This window comes from Notolabrus celidotus, chromosome 7, assembly GCF_009762535.1.
Source record: "Notolabrus celidotus isolate fNotCel1 chromosome 7, fNotCel1.pri, whole genome shotgun sequence".
Classification (NCBI taxonomy): Eukaryota; Metazoa; Chordata; class Actinopteri; order Labriformes; family Labridae; genus Notolabrus; species Notolabrus celidotus.
Window position 1 is genome coordinate 7501 of NC_048278.1, and position 8281 is coordinate 15781.

The following is an 8281-nucleotide window of genomic DNA, read 5'->3' on the forward strand; positions in this document are numbered from 1 at the left end:
ACGTTGACCCCGGACCTTTCGAAAAGTTTGCTTGTCTCAAATAGGATTTTTGGCTACCAAAGCCGAAAAACATGAACAAAAAGTGAAAATGTTGTGCCTATGCTTAAAAACATCGAAAAAGCAATGACTGTGAATGGTTTTTGGAACAATTTGAAAAAAAACATTTTTTTGACCAAAACGTTGACCGGAACCTTTCGATGTTTGGTTGTCTCAAATGGGATTTTTGGCTCCCAAAGCCGAAAAACATGAACAAAAAGTGAAAATGTTGTGCCTATGCTTAAACACATCGAAAAAGCAATGACTGTGAATGGTTTTTGGAACAATTTGAAAAAAAACATTTTTTTGACCAAAACGTTGACCCCGGACCTTTCGAAAAGTTCGGTTGTCTCAAATAGGATTTTTGGCTCCCAAAGCCGAAAAACATGAAAAAAAGTGAAAATGTTGTGCCTATGCTTAAACACATCGAAAAAGCAATGACTGTGAATGGTTTTTGGAACAATTTGAAAAAAACATTTTTTTGACCAAAACGTTGACCCCGGACTTTTCGAAAAGTTCGGTTGTCTCAAATAGGATTTTTGGCTCCCAAAGCCGAAAAACATGAAAAAAAGTGAAAATGTTGTGCCTATGCTTAAACACATCGAAAAAGCAATGACTGTGAATGCTTTTTGGAACAATTTGAAAAAAAACATTTTTTTGACCAAAACGTTGACCCCGGACCTTTCGAAAAGTTTGCTTGTCTCAAATAGGATTTTTGGCTCCCAAAGCCGAAAAACATGAACAAAAGTGAAAATGTTGTGCCTATGCTTAAACACATCGAAAAAGCAATGACTGTGAATGGTTTTTGGAACAATTTGAAAAAAACATTTTTTTGACCAAAACGTTGACCCCGGACCTTTCGAAAAGTTTGCTTGTCTCAAATAGGATTTTTGGCTACCAAAGCCGAAAAACATGAACAAAAAGTGAAAATGTTGTGCCTATGCTTAAAAACATCGAAAAAGCAATGACTGTGAATGGTTTTTGGAACAATTTGAAAAAAAACATTTATTTTACCAAAACGTTGACCCGGACCTTTCGAATGTTTGGTTGTCTCAAATAGGATTTTTGGCTCCCAAAGCCGAAAAACATGAAAAAAAAGTGAAAATGTTGTGCCTATGCTTAAACACATCGAAAAAGCAATGACTGTGAATGGTTTTTGGAACAATTTGAAAAAAAACATTTTTTTGACCAAAACGTTGACCCCGGACCTTTCGAAAAGTTGGGTTGTCTCAAATAGGATTTTTGGCTCCCAAAGCCGAAAAACATGAAAAAAAGTGAAAATGTTGTGCCTATGCTTAAACACATCGAAAAAGCAATGACTGTGAATGGATTTTTGGAACAATTTGAAAAAAACATTTTTTTGACCAAAACGTTGACCCCAGACCTTTCGAAAAGTTGGCTTGTCTCAAATAGGATTTTTGGCTCCCAAAGCCGAAAAACATGAACAAAAAGTGAAAATGTTGTGCCTATGCTTAAACACATCGAAAAAGCAATGACTTTGAATGGTTTTTGGAACAATTTGAAAAAAACATTTTTTTGACCAAAACGTTGACCCCGGACCTTTCGAAAAGTTTGCTTGTCTCAAATAGGATTTTTGGCTACCAAAGCCGAAAAAACATGAACAAAAGTGAAAATGTTGTGCCTATGCTTAAACACATCGAAAAAGCAATGACTGTGTATGGTTTTTGGAACAATTTGAAAAAAACATTTTTTTGACCAAAACGTTGACCCCGGACCTTTCGAAAAGTTTGGTTGTCTCAAATAGGATTTTTGGCTCCCAAAGCCGAAAAACATGAAAAAAAGTGAAAATGTTGTGCCTATGCTTAAACACATCGAAAAAGCAATGACTGTGAATGGTTTTTGGAACAATTTGAAAAAAACATTTTTTTGACCAAAACGTTGACCCCGGACCTTTCGAATGTTGGGTTGTCTCAAATAGGATTTTTGGCTCCCAAAGCCGAAAAACATGAAAAAAAAGGGAAAATGTTGTGCCTATGCTTAAACACATCGAAAAAGCAATGACTGTGAATGGTTTTTGGAACAATTTGAAAAAAACATTTTTTTGACCAAAACGTTGACCCCGGACCTTTCGAAAAGTTGGGTTGTCTCAAATAGGATTTTTGGCTCCCAAAGCCGAAAAACATGAAAAAAAGTGAAAATGTTGTGCCTATGCTTAAACACATCGAAAAAGCAATGACTGTGAATGGTTTTTGGAACAATTTGAAAAAAAACATTTCTTTGACCAAAACGTTGACCCCGGACCTTTCGAAAAGTTGGGTTGTCTCAAATAGGATTTTTGGCTCCCAAAGCCGAAAAAACATGAAAAAAAGTGAAAATGTTGTGCCTATGCTTAAACACATCGAAAAAGCAATGACTGTGAATGGTTTTTGGAACAATTTGAAAAAAACATTTTTTTGACCAAAACGTTGACCCCGGACCTTTCGAAAAGTTGGGTTGTCTCAAATAGGATTTTTGGCTCCCAAAGCCGAAAAACATGAAAAAAAGTGAAAATGTTGTGCCTATGCTTAAACACATCGAAAAAGCAATGACTGTGAATGGTTTTTGGAACAATTTGAAAAAAAACATTTTTTTGACCAAAACGTTGACCCCGGACCTTTCGAAAAGTTGGGTTGTCTCAAATAGGATTTTTGGCTCCCAAAGCCGAAAAACATGAAAAAAAGTGAAAATGTTGTGCCTATGCTTAAACACATCGAAAAAGCAATGACTGTGAATGGTTTTTGGAACAATTTGAAAAAAACATTTTTTTGACCAAAACGTTGACCCCGGACCTTTCGAAAAGTTGGGTTGTCTCAAATAGGATTTTTGGCTCCCAAAGCCGAAAAACATGAAAAAAAGTGAAAATGTTGTGCCTATGCTTAAACACATCGAAAAAGCAATGACTGTGAATGGTTTTTGGAACAATTTGAAAAAAACATTTCTTTGACCAAAACATTGACCCCGGACCTCTCGAAAAGTTGGGTTGTCTCAAATAGGATTTTTGGCTCCCAAAGCCGAAAAACATGAAAAAAAGTGAAAATGTTGTGCCTATGCTTAAACACATCGAAAAAGCAATGACTGTGAATGGTTTTTGGAACAATTTGAAAAAAAACATTTTTTTGACCAAAACGTTGACCCCGGACCTTTCGAAAAGTTGGGTTGTCTCAAATAGGATTTTTGGCTCCCAAAGCCGAAAAACATGAACAAAAAGTGAAAATGTTGTGCCTATGCTTAAACACATCGAAAAAGCAATGACTGTGAATGGTTTTTGGAACAATTTGAAAAAAACATTTTTTTGACCAAAACGTTGACCCCGGACCTTTCGAAAAGTTGGGTTGTCTCAAATAGGATTTTTGGCTCCCAAAGCCGAAAAACATGAAAAAAAGTGAAAATGTTGTGCCTATGCTTAAACACATCGAAAAAGCAATGACTGTGAATGGTTTTTGGAACAATTTGAAAAAAAACATTTTTTTGACCAAAACGTTGACCCCGGACCTTCCGAAAAGTTGGGTTGTCTCAAATAGGATTTTTGGCTCCCAAAGCCGAAAAACATGAAAAAAAGTGAAAATGTTGTGCCTATGCTTAAACACATCGAAAAAGCAATGACTGTGAATGGTTTTTGGAACAATTTGAAAAAAACATTTTTTTGACCAAAACGTTGACCCGGACCTTTCGAAAGTTGGGTTGTCTCAAATAGGATTTTTGGCTCCCAAAGCCGAAAAACATGAAAAAAAGTGAAAATGTTGTGCCTATGCTTAAACACATCGAAAAAGCAATGACTGTGAATGGTTTTTGGAACAATTTGAAAAAAACATTTTTTTGACCAAAACGTTGACCCCGGACCTTTCGAAAAGTTGGGTTGTCTCAAATAGGATTTTTGGCTCCCAAAGCCGAAAAACATGAAAAAAAGTGAAAATGTTGTGCCTATGCTTAAACACATCGAAAAAGCAATGACTGTGAATGGTTTTTGGAACAATTTGAAAAAAACATTTTTTTGACCAAAACGTTGACCCCGGACCTTTCGAAAAGTTTGGTTGTCTCAAATAGGATTTTTGGCTCCCAAAGCCGAAAAAACATGAACAAAAGTGAAAATGTTGTGCCTATGCTTAAACACATCGAAAAAGCAATGACTGTGAATGGTTTTTGGAACAATTTGAAAAAAAACATTTTTTTGACCAAAACGTTGACCCCGGACCTTTCGAAAAGTTGGGTTGTCTCAAATAGGATTTTTGGCTCCCAAAGCCGAAAAACATGAAAAAAAGTGAAAATGTTGTGCCTATGCTTAAACACATCGAAAAAGCAATGACTGTGAATGGTTTTTGGAACAATTTGAAAAAAACATTTTTTTGACCAAAACGTTGACCCCGGACCTTTCGAAATGTTGGGTTGTCTCAAATAGGATTTTTGGCTCCCAAAGCCGAAAAACATGAACAAAAAGTGAAAATGTTGTGCCTATGCTTAAACACATCGAAAAAGCAATGACTGTGAATGGTTTTTGGAACAATTTGAAAAAAACATTTTTTTGACCAAAACGTTGACCCCGGACCTTTCGAAAAGTTGGGTTGTCTCAAATAGGATTTTTGGCTCCCAAAGCCGAAAAACATGAAAAAAAGTGAAAATGTTGTGCCTATGCTTAAACACATCGAAAAAGCAATGACTGTGAATGGTTTTTGGAACAATTTGAAAAAAAACATTTCTTTGACCAAAACGTTGACCCCGGACCTTTCGAAAAGTTGGGTTGTCTCAAATAGGATTTTTGGCTCCCAAAGCCGAAAAACATGAAAAAAAGTGAAAATGTTGTGCCTATGCTTAAACACATCGAAAAAGCAATGACTGTGAATGGTTTTTGGAACAATTTGAAAAAAACATTTTTTTGACCAAAACGTTGACCCCGGACCTTTCGAAAAGTTGGGTTGTCTCAAATAGGATTTTTGGCTCCCAAAGCCGAAAAACATGAAAAAAAGTGAAAATGTTGTGCCTATGCTTAAACACATCGAAAAAGCAATGACTGTGAATGGTTTTTGGAACAATTTGAAAAAAACATTTTTTTGACCAAAACGTTGACCCCGGACCTTTCGAAAAGTTGGGTTGTCTCAAATAGGATTTTTGGCTCCCAAAGCCGAAAAACATGAAAAAAAGTGAAAATGTTGTGCCTATGCTTAAACACATCGAAAAAGCAATGACTGTGAATGGTTTTTGGAACAATTTGAAAAAAACATTTCTTTGACCAAAACAGTTGACCCCGGACCTCTCGAAAAGTTCGGTTGTCTCAAATAGGATTTTTGGCTCCCAAAGCCGAAAAACATGAAAAAAAGTGAAAATGTTGTGCCTATGCTTAAACACATCGAAAAAGCAATGACTGTGAATGGTTTTTGGAACAATTTGAAAAAAAACATTTTTTTGACCAAAACGTTGACCCCGAACCTTTCGAAAAGTTTGGTTGTCTCAAATAGGATTTTTGGCTCCCAAAGCCGAAAAACATGAAAAAAAGTGAAAATGTGCCTATGCTTAAACACATCGAAAAAGCAATGACTGTGAATGGTTTTTGGAACAATTTGAAAAAAACATTTTTTTGACCAAAACGTTGACCGGAACCTTTCGAATGTTGGTTGTCTCAAATGGGATTTTTGGCTCCCAAAGCCGAAAAACATGAACAAAAAGTGAAAATGTTGTGCCTATGCTTAAACACATCGAAAAAGCAATGACTGTGAATGATTTTTGGAACAATTTGAAAAAAACATTTTTTTGACCAAAACGTTGACCCCGGAACTTTCGAAAAGTTTGCTTGTCTCAAATAGGATTTTTGGCTCCCAAAGCCGAAAAACATGAACAAAAAGTGAAAATGTTGTGCCTATGCTTAAACACATCGAAAAAGCAATGACTTTGAATGGTTTTTGGAACAATTTGAAAAAAACATTTTTTTGACCAAAACGTTGACCCCGGACCTTTCGAAATGTTTGCTTGTCTCAAATAGGATTTTTGGCTACCAAAGCCGAAAAACATGAACAAAAGTGAAAATGTTGTGCCTATGCTTAAACACATCGAAAAAGCAATGACTGTGTATGGTTTTTGGAACAATTTGAAAAAAAAATTTTTTTGACCAAAACGTTGACCCCGGACCTTTCGAAAAGTTCGGTTGTCTCAAATAGGATTTTTGGCTCCCAAAGCCGAAAAACATGAAAAAAAGTGAAAATGTTGTGCCTATGCTTAAACACATCGAAAAAGCAATGACTGTGAATGGTTTTTGGAACAATTTGAAAAAAAAATTTTTTGACCAAAACGTTGACCCCGGACCTTTCGAAAAGTTCGGTTGTCTCAAATAGGATTTTTGGCTCCCAAAGCCGAAAAACATGAAAAAAAGTGAAAATGTTGTGCCTATGCTTAAACACATCGAAAAAGCAATGACTGTGAATGGTTTTTGGAACAATTTGAAAAAAACATTTTTTTGACCAAAACGTTGACCGGAACCTTTCGATGTTGGGTTGTCTCAAATAGGATTTTTGGCTCCCAAAGCCGAAAAACATGAAAAAAAGTGAAAATGTTGTGCCTATGTTTAAACACATCGAAAAAGCAATGACTGTGAATGGTTTTTGGAACAATTTGAAAAAAAACATTTTTTTGACCAAAACGTTGACCCCGGACCTTTCGAAAAGTTGGGTTGTCTCAAATAGGATTTTTGGCTCCCAAAGCCGAAAAACATGAAAAAAAGTGAAAATGTTGTGCCTATGCTTAAACACATCGAAAAAGCAATGACTGTGAATGGGTTTTGGAACAATTTGAAAAAAACATTTTTTTGACCAAAACGTTGACCCGGAACCTTTCGAATGTTTGGTTGTCTCAAATGGGATTTTTGGCTCCCAAAGCCGAAAAACATGAAAAAAAATTGAAAATGTTGTGCCTATGCTTAAACACATCGAAAAAGCAATGACTGTGAATGGTTTTTGGAACAATTTGAAAAAAAAACATTTTTTTGACCAAAACGTTGACCCCGGACCTTTCGAAAAGTTTGGTTGTCTCAAATAGGATTTTTGGCTCCCAAAGCCGAAAAACATGAAATAAAGTGAAAATATTGTCCATGTGCTACATGTGTCATATTTCTGTTGACATTATGCCTAAACATATGTTGATAAGGACCTTGTTTTCCTTGTCATTATTCCATCTCATACCAGGAATGGGTGCAACAAAGAGCAGGCTAGAGGAGTTCCAAGAGATGAAAATGACAATCAAAACTTCATTCAAAGAAAAAACTATCTTGGACTGTGGGAAGTCATGATGACAAAAGAGCCCTACTGCTCAGAATATGTGGTATGCTCTGTTTTTTTTTTTTTTTGTATAAATAACATGACATGATCTTTTCACTGTACGTAGATATGGGCAGTTTGTTTGATCAGTGTATTTTTTTTTTTTTACAGCATATCCTAGTCGAGATAATGTTGGTGCATCCAATATCTGCAAGAGTCTGCGAGAGAGGCTTCTCAACACAGAACAGAATAAAGTCAGATGTTAGGGCAAATCTGCACACTGACACTGTGGAGGACCTCATCAGAATCAGTGTTGAGGGGCCAGAATTGAGGGATTATGATGCCAGGCAGGATGTTAAGCTGTGGTTCTCCCAGGGGAACAGAGTTAGGAGGCCCCACTACACTGCGTGCACAATTATTAGGCACGTGAGTATTTTTGTGAATATGTTAAAAACTATGTTAACAGTCATTTTCAAATTTGTCAAGAAGTCAGATAGTAAATATAATTTTTCACCTGTGTGGTTAAAATGATGCTTTTAAAGGTACGTCATCTATTTTTAAATGCAGAATCTGCAGAAATGAGCGTGCCAAATTATTATGCAAGTTGGTGATAAGAGCATATAACTTGTAAAAATTAAAAACTAGGCACCATTTTAAACGTTCTATTGATTGAAAATAATATTTACTACAACTGTATTCAAACTTCAACAAAAACAACAGTTTTCTTTACATTTGTGAACAAAATAAAACTGTTAATGTCTTTAAAACATCTCAAATCTAAAGTGTTTCTCAAATGTCCAATATAACCTCCTTTTCTTTCAGTGAGGGTCAGAGGTCACTGGTAAACTGATTTAGTGAGGTTTCTGATGACTTTTCTGCTGACTCTTTGAGCTGTACCTTGTATGGCTTTTCAAAGATGCTCATTGAGCTGTATTTCTTGCCATTACAATGTTACAATGTTACAATGTCATTTAGCAGACGCTTTTATCCAAAGCGACGTACATACG

The 8281-nt window shown here is 35.8% G+C and overlaps 1 long non-coding RNA gene across 1 annotated transcript in view; it reads left to right on the forward strand.

Annotated features, from left to right (window-relative positions):
• The window catches only part of LOC117815999, a 9770-nt gene extending 2056 nt beyond the window's left edge, over positions 1-7714 (forward strand). The window contains exons 2-3 of the long non-coding RNA XR_004631887.1: positions 7203-7338; positions 7446-7714. This is a non-coding gene — a long non-coding RNA (uncharacterized LOC117815999). The remainder of the gene's footprint in view (positions 1-7202; positions 7339-7445) is intronic.
• Positions 7715-8281: the final 567 nt, after the last annotated feature.